This window comes from Rhea pennata, chromosome 1 (assembly GCF_028389875.1).
Source record: "Rhea pennata isolate bPtePen1 chromosome 1, bPtePen1.pri, whole genome shotgun sequence".
NCBI classification, from domain to species: domain Eukaryota; kingdom Metazoa; phylum Chordata; class Aves; order Rheiformes; family Rheidae; genus Rhea; species Rhea pennata.
In genome coordinates this window covers 208671292-208679427 of record NC_084663.1, presented here as the reverse complement: position 1 = coordinate 208679427, position 8136 = coordinate 208671292, and the positions used below count along the sequence as shown (strand labels likewise).

At 54.9% G+C, this 8136-nt stretch overlaps 2 non-coding genes across 2 annotated transcripts; both read right to left on the bottom strand.

The window, feature by feature from the left end:
• Window positions 1–1702: 1702 nt before the first annotated feature.
• On the bottom strand, window positions 1703–1773 carry TRNAG-GCC (transfer RNA glycine (anticodon GCC)). Its single transcript has one exon. It is a non-coding gene; the product is annotated as a tRNA-Gly (tRNA).
• A 5622-nt stretch (window positions 1774–7395) lies between these two features.
• TRNAG-GCC (transfer RNA glycine (anticodon GCC)) lies at window positions 7396–7466 on the bottom strand. The gene has a single exon. It is a non-coding gene; the product is annotated as a tRNA-Gly (tRNA).
• Window positions 7467–8136: the final 670 nt, after the last annotated feature.

Sequence of the window (8136 nt, the reverse complement as noted above, 5' to 3'; positions counted from 1 at the left end):
TGTGACACACACGAGCACCCTTCTGAGTAGAGGCTTGGGTGCTCGAAGTCCTCGTGTGCCCCTACTTCTACAGCTACCTGCCCTCTTCCTGGCTTGCTCCCAGGTCCCATGCCTGCCAGAGCCCTGCCCAGGTCCTCCGTCTTCCTCCCCAGAGCATCACCGAGCTTTCTCTGTGGCTCAGGAGGAGCGTCTCAGGGCACAAGGTCTTCCCAGGCAGCTCTTCCTTCACCAGTCGCTAAGAGGAGCCACGTTTTAGAAAGAACAGAAGAGCACTCCCAGTGCTTCCTGGGAGACTTCTTACTTAGACCTCTCTGGCACTTTGTCATCCAAACAAGGGCGATTCCCCTTCCCCCCTCGCTTCTTCCTCAGGTTTTCCTTGGGCAAGGCCCCCCTGAGGGGTCAGCAACACAAAAACCAGAGTCCAAACACCCACAAATGGCCAGAGGCTACTCCTCCAGGCTCTGGAAGATCAATCCCCGCCTTGCCAGAACACAACCCTCCCACATATGCATTCTGGAATCACTTCACCACCTCATGGCGTTCAAGGTCAGGTTAGGATTCACAGCCCTCTCTACCTCCCTTCCCCCATACACATACAGCTCAGACACACTGCAAGGACAGCAGGTCCGCAGGCACCACAACAGCCCTGCCAGAGCCAGGGGCTTGTCAAGAGGCCTCGGCCACAAGCGAGCACTGCACGAGCTTCTGCTCCACAAGCAAGGCTTTATTTTTGTCAGCTGAGTGCACTGGCTCCCTGCTAGCACGGCCTTCTCACCCTTCACTTTCCTGGGGGAGGTGCACTCTGGTGACCTCCGAGCTGGTCTGAACATTTCACAGCTCTGGCCAGTTGTCTCTGAGGACCTGAGCTGCTGCCTGCTGCACACTGGGATGATGGTCTTCCTGCATCAACTGCAGAGCTGAAACAACACAGGCAGATGCATCAACGACTGTCAAAGCCCATGACACACTGGTCTCAACTTCCCTGGCTCTCTGAGCACAGAGCGCATCACTTGAGACAGCTGGAAAGCCTCCCCAGGCCTCACTCCTGCAGGGGGGTGGGGGAAAAGGCCTATGTTCTCAAGAGCTTGACAACTTCCCCCAAGTCTGCTTCCATGCAAAAGGCATTCTTGCTTTAGCAGGAACTAGGCTGGGGATGCAAGAGTTCTGAGTCCACATTCACCTGGGATTAAGCCACTCCCTAGCCAAGGTTTGGGGCAGCACACCAGAGAGAAGGGGCAGCAGAGGGCAGCAGAAGGTGCTGATGTCTTTGCCCAGACTAGGAGGCAGTGGAGTGCAGGATGGGCAGTTGTAACCTACCCGTACTTAGAAGACTCATTTCCTGCGCTCTCAGCCACCAGGCATCTGCGTTCTCCAGGATCACACCTACTCACACCGTGCAAATGTGTACACATCAAGACACTTCCCATGGTAGCCCCGGTTCCCAGGCTAGTCTCTGACGCATCTCCGACATTGGTGATGGGCTTTGGGGATCATCAGTAAACTTGCTGGGCAGGCTCTCTGTCCCTTCACCCATGTCACTGAGGAATAAGTTGAACAAGACTGGACCCCGTAGCAGCCACAGGCTTCCAACTAGACTCTGCACCGCTGAGGAGAGCCCTCCGAGCTCTGCCTTCCGGCCAGCTCTCAATCCACCACACCGTCCACTCCCGTAAGCTGCACTTCCGGAGCTAAATAGGAACGCTGCATTGGCCGGGAATCGAACCCGGGCCTCCCGCGTGGCGGGCGAGAATTCTACCACTGAACCACCAATGCCCCTGCTCCACGCTGCCACTTCCCATCTCTCCTGGCCTTTCTCCTCTACCTCTTCTCGTTCCAGGCCACTGCCCTGATCTTCACTTGAGCCCACCTCTTGCGTTGTAACTCACAAGACGCTCTTTCCCCTCCCCTCTGACATGACCTTCTCGCAGCCTCAGGCTCTGAAGAGCTTCTCAGTGGAGAGGACGAGGGCTAGAAGAAAGCATCCTCAAGGCCAGAAGGAGCACCCGGTGCTCAGACAACTTACTCTCGCCATCCCGCTCGCTGAGATGTCCAGAGAGTGAAGGACTTGCAAGCACAGACTTTGAAGCGTGCTTTCTTCCAGCGCTTCCCTCTCAGATAGGTCTCTTGACTCCTGCAAGACAGACGTTTGCACACACTCCCCTCGGTTCCTCTTTCTTCAGTTGGAGGCTAGGGGTTTCAGGAGGAGAAAGTAGGGGCTTTTGATTTGGGAGCACACGTCACCTGAGAAAAGACAAGAATGGGAAGCCTTAGAGTGTGCTGGCGAGAAGACAGGGGGAAACAGCGTGGCAGATCCCTTGCTGCAGGAAAAGCTACACAGAATGGAGCCACAGAGAGCCACTGCCTGTCTGGATGCACAGCCCAGTCACGGAGATTGTGTATTAAGCACAGGAGGTGCTCCGTGGCACGAGCACTCTTGTAGTGACACCAAAGGAAATGCAAGGAACTGTGTTCTCCAGAGGAGTCACGCTCTTTTGCTGCACTGGAAATACAGCACGACTGGCCTCAGCGAGGAGGAGGAGGAGGAGGAGGAAGTGGGAGTGGGAGTCCTTTCCGCTTTTCTCCATGCAGCCATATGAGGCCTGCAGCAGCCTCATAGCAAATGAATAACCAAGAATTCCTCTTGGCGAGAAAAGGCCCAGGCAGAATTAAGATCTTCAGCAAGTCACTCTTCTAGCGAACCATCTACGAGGATTTCCCCGCTGCGGAGCCGGCTGTCAACACTCAAGAAAGCCATTTGCCAATGGCCCCTTTGCTTCCTGAAAGGACACAGAGCCCCAGACTTCTTGAGAGGACAGGAGAGGCTTGGGAGGGGCAGAGGACAAGGAAACAATCAGAGGGCTTTTCCAGCTTGTCCTGCTTAGCCCATGCATCTGTCTTTTGCTGTCTTTTGCGGTAGAGATACCCATGGGGCATGCCCCTTTGGATGCCAATCAGTTTGTGACACCCGGGACTCCAGAGCCTGGGCGCCTCCACAGCCTCAGTGGAGCCATCAACACACAAAGGGCGCAGAACACAGTCCAAACCGTCAAGGTCCGCTCTTACCAGCCTGCTGGTGGCCCGACTGAACTCTGTGAAAATATAGGCCACCATGCCCCACGCCAAACAGTTCTCCACACCAGAGCGGAACAGCTCCTTCATGAAAGAGAGGATCGCAGCCTTCACCTGCCAGGGAGCGATTGCCAAGGAGGGGAGCGATTAGTCCTTCTCGCCAAAAGCTCAAGGAAAGCTGCCTCTCACCGGTATACACATAAAGTCCCTAGGATCTGTGGAGGGCTGACAAGGAGGCAGAAGATTTCTTAGCTTCTGGTTTCACTGCTGGGCTTCACCGCCAGGCCTCCTCTTTAGCCAATGCAAGAATGCGGCATGCCCCTTCCCCTCGGCAGTCTCTCTCCCGCCTCTTTGCAAGGCTCCACTTAGAGCTCGTCAACCATCACCCGGAAGATGTGCCCAGCTGCTCATTCGGCAGTCCCAGCCACTGGACAAGGCAGTCCCCAAGGCCCCCTCCTCACAGTAGCTCTGCTGCTAGCAGGACAGAGCCGGAAACCTGGGCTAGGTCCAGAATAGCACCCTACTCTCACTTCCTTGCCAGGGTCGACACAGAGGGAAGTGCTTTTGCTGCCACTCACCGCGGTACCATCCCTTCCGCAACCACCTCACCTTACTCCGGTGGTCTCCAAACACAGATCCCACTGCCTTCACAACCAGGCGCATTTTCTCTCTTATTCTCAGAGCTGAAAGAAATACGGATACGCTGCCGCAGAGTGCCCTCTCAACAACAACGTGGTCAAAGGCTCCCTATCCTGCACAACTCGGCAGAAAGCACAGGTCAGAAGTCTGGTGTCAGTAGAAGCAGCAGAAGCTGTGAGCAACTCCGCTTCTACAGGCACAACTATTTTACGGGGACTGCCTCACGCAGACAGACTTAGAGGGATGGGATCTCCCCTGCAATTTGCTGCTGTTTGTGCTTGGAGCCTTCCTGAGCTTAAAACGTCGCCCCTGGGGCAGCCCGGCTTCTAACTCTCCAGGCAGATTCTTCAGCTGCTTCAGTACAGTTCAGCAGAACACAAGTCACCTGGATAACACAACCTTTGTGAGCACTTAGCATCTCTGTGCCTCACCACTGGCGTGACCTTTCTCAGTTGAACCGGGGAGAGGAGCTTGGGCCACGTTTAGTGTGCGTGCAGTCAAGCCCACACCACTCCCCTTACTGTCCTCCAAGTGTTACTTACGGTCACAGCGAACCAAAGATCTGAGCAGGTACAGGGACGTTGTTCTACAAGCCTCGCTCTCCGTCCCTGAAAGGCAAAACCAGCAAGCACCTCCTTGTGAGAGGCAGGAGAGACTTTACACAGAAGACAGACACTGGAAATCGGCACTGGTTAGTCAGTCGCACTGCTCACACAGTTCCTCGCGCTCGCTCACCGGAAAGCCCTTCTTGGCACTCCCTGAACTGATGGGATTAGGTTGGAAGTTTCTCATTTAGACTGGCTCCGCACTAGTGTTCCACTTCCAGGGCCTGCTAAGGAAACCTCGTTGTTTGCCTCTGTAGCGGTCAGTGCTACTTCATTGGGACGGAATGGCCTAACGGTCTGATGATAGGCAACATGATCCTCTTCTGCTTTTACGGAGCAATGTCTTCATCCAAGGATTTGGAGGATGAAGGCTGCGGGAACTGACAATTGTGCCAACTCTTTTCCTGAAAGGAATCACCTGAACGGCCAGGGTCGAATTAGTGGTCCAAATGCCTGAGCAAGCCAGCTGAGAGTAGCATGCTTCTGATGGAGATAGGGGAGCCTGTGTCAGGCACACAGGGTTTTACTTTTTGCATGAAGTAGAATTGTTCTGACAGAAGAATCCTTGAGAGAAGCCCACAGATGCTTGTGCGCATGCTTATGAGAGCCCTCGTGCAGAAAGCCGGTGTCAGTGTCCTCTCGCAATGATGGAGGAGAGGCACCCGCTCCAAGGCCAGCGGAGCAGCCTGAAAGGCAGACTGTCATCTCTCCAGCCGGGAGGCGGTGCAGGGCTTTGCCCCGCATTTGCTCTCTCCACTCCCTTCAGAAAACACTGCTCTTTCTCCTCTAGACAGCCCCAGCCCCGGAGAGAAGGAATCCTGTGAAGGGAGACCCTCAGCTCTTCAGAGCTGACAAGTGGCGGGAAGAAGTTACTAGGGCAGAAGTGAGACCCACCATCCACATTGTTTGTGCTGGCGCCAATCACCAAACCCTTTCCTCAAGCCTTCCCTTGCCCAAAACTGTTGCCTATGGCACACATCTTGTAGGGAAATAGCTGACTGCCTCGTGATCCTGGAGTCTCCATCTTTGGGGGTGAAATTCAAGTCTTTGGATTACTTTGAGAAAATTGTTAGCAATGAGAACCTAAAAGCAGTGAAGTCCATGGAATCTATCGTTCCTCTTCAATTCCTTGCTCAGCCCCTTCCCAGCCTCATCAGGACAAGCTGTGGGCTTCTCCCATCCCACAGGTGAATGCTGTAACACAAGGCTGCTACATAAAACATAAGTAATGCACTGAAATCAGCTCTCTTTCCACCTGCTGTGTTTTGTGTTGAATACAGCCTGGGTAGTTCCGTCCACAGCCCAAGCAGTACTACTCCACTCTCTCTCTTTCTAGGGCCTGGCATTTTGCACCCTGCTGCCATACAGGATGCCTGCGGGTGTGACACACACGAGCACCCTTCTGAGTAGAGGCTTGGGTGCTCGAAGTCCTCGTGTGCCCCTACTTCTACAGCTACCTGCCCTCTTCCTGGCTTGCTCCCAGGTCCCATGCCTGCCAGAGCCCTGCCCAGGTCCTCCGTCTTCCTCCCCAGAGCATCTCCGAGCTTTCTCTGTGGCTCAGGAGGAGCGTCTCAGGGCACAAGGTCTTCCCAGGCAGCTCTTCCTTCACCAGTCGCTCAGAGGAGCCACGTTTTAGAAAGAACAGAAGAGCACTCCCAGTGCTTCCTGGGAGACTTCTTACTTAGACCTCTCTGGCACTTTGTCATCCAAACAAGGGCGATTCCCCTTCCCCCCTCGCTTCTTCCTCAGGTTTTCCTTGGGCAAGGCCCCCCTGAGGGGTCAGCAACACAAAAACCAGAGTCCAAACACCCACAAATGGCCAGAGGCTACTCCTCCAGGCTCTGGAAGATCAATCCCCGCCTTGCCAGAACACAACCCTCCCACATATGCATTCTGGAATCACTTCACCACCTCATGGCGTTCAAGGTCAGGTTAGGATTCACAGCCCTCTCTACCTCCCTTCCCCCATACACATACAGCTCAGACACACTGCAAGGACAGCAGGTCCGCAGGCACCACAACAGCCCTGCCGGAGCCAGGGGCTTGTCAAGAGGCCTCGGCCACAAGCGAGCACTGCACGAGCTTCTGCTCCACAAGCAAGGCTTTATTTTTGTCAGCTGAGTGCACTGGCTCCCTGCTAGCACGGCCTTCTCACCCTTCACTTTCCTGGGGGAGGTGCACTCTGGTGACCTCCGAGCTGGTCTGAACATTTCACAGCTCTGGCCAGTTGTCTCTGAGGACCTGAGCTGCTGCCTGCTGCACACTGGGATGATGGTCTTCCTGCATCAACTGCAGAGCTGAAACAACACAGGCAGATGCATCAACGACTGTCAAAGCCCGTGACACACTGGTCTCAACTTCCCTGGCTCTCTGAGCACAGAGCGCATCACTTGAGACAGCTGGAAAGCCTCCCCAGGCCTCACTCCTGCAGGGGGGTGGGGAAAAAGGCCTATGTTCTCAAGAGCTTGACAACTTCCCCCAAGTCTGCTTCCATGCAAAAGGCATTCTTGCTTTAGCAGGAACTAGGCTGGGGATGCAAGAGCTCTGAGTCCACATTCACCTGGGATTAAGCCACTCCCTAGCCAAGGTTTGGGGCAGCACACCAGAGAGAAGGGGCAGCAGAGGGCAGCAGCAGGTGCTGATGTCTTTGCCCAGACTAGGAGGCAGTGGAGTGCAGGATGGGCAGTTGTAACCTACCCGTACTTAGAAGACTCATTTCCTGCGCTCTCAGCCACCAGGCATCTGCGTTCTCCAGGATCACACCTACTCACACCGTGCAAATGTGTACACATCAAGACACTTCCCATGGTAGCCCCGGTTCCCAGGCTAGTCTCTGACGCATCTCCGACATTGGTGATGGGCTTTGGGGATCATCAGTAAACTTGCTGGGCAGGCTCTCTGTCCCTTCACCCATGTCACTGAGGAATAAGTTGAACAAGACTGGACCCCGTAGCAGCCACAGGCTTCCAACTAGACTCTGCACCGCTGAGGAGAGCCCTCCAAGCTCTGCCTTCCGGCCAGCTCTCAATCCACCACACCGTCCACTCCCGTAAGCTGCACTTCCGGAGCTAAATAGGAACGCTGCATTGGCCGGGAATCGAACCCGGGCCTCCCGCGTGGCGGGCGAGAATTCTACCACTGAACCACCAATGCCCCTGCTCCACGCTGCCACTTCCCATCTCTCCTGGCCTTTCTCCTCTACCTCTTCTCGTTCCAGGCCACTGCCCTGATCTTCACTTGAGCCCACCTCTTGCGTTGTAACTCACAAGACGCTCTTTCCCCTCCCCTCTGACATGACCTTCTCGCAGCCTCAGGCTCTGAAGAGCTTCTCAGTGGAGAGGACGAGGGCTAGAAGAAAGCATCCTCAAGGCCAGAAGGAGCACTCGGTGCTCAGACAACTTACTCTCGCCATCCCGCTCGCTGAGATGTCCAGAGAGTGAAGGACTTGCAAGCACAGACTTTGAAGCGTGCTTTCTTCCAGCGCTTCCCTCTCAGATAGGTCTCTTGACTCCTGCAAGACAGACGTTTGCACACACTCCCCTCGGTTCCTCTTTCTTCAGTTGGAGGCTAGGGGTTTCAGGAGGAGAAAGTAGGGGCTTTTGATTTGATTTTTCACACGTCACCTGAGAAAAGACAAGAATGGGAAGCCTTAGAGTGTGCTGGCGAGAAGACAGGGGGAAACAGCGTGGCAGATCCCCTGCTGCAGGAAAAGCTACACAGAATGGAGCCACAGAGAGCCACTGCCTGTCTGGATGCACAGCCCAGTCACGGAGATTGTGTATTAAGCACAGGAGGTGCTCCGTGGCACGAGCACTCTTGTAGT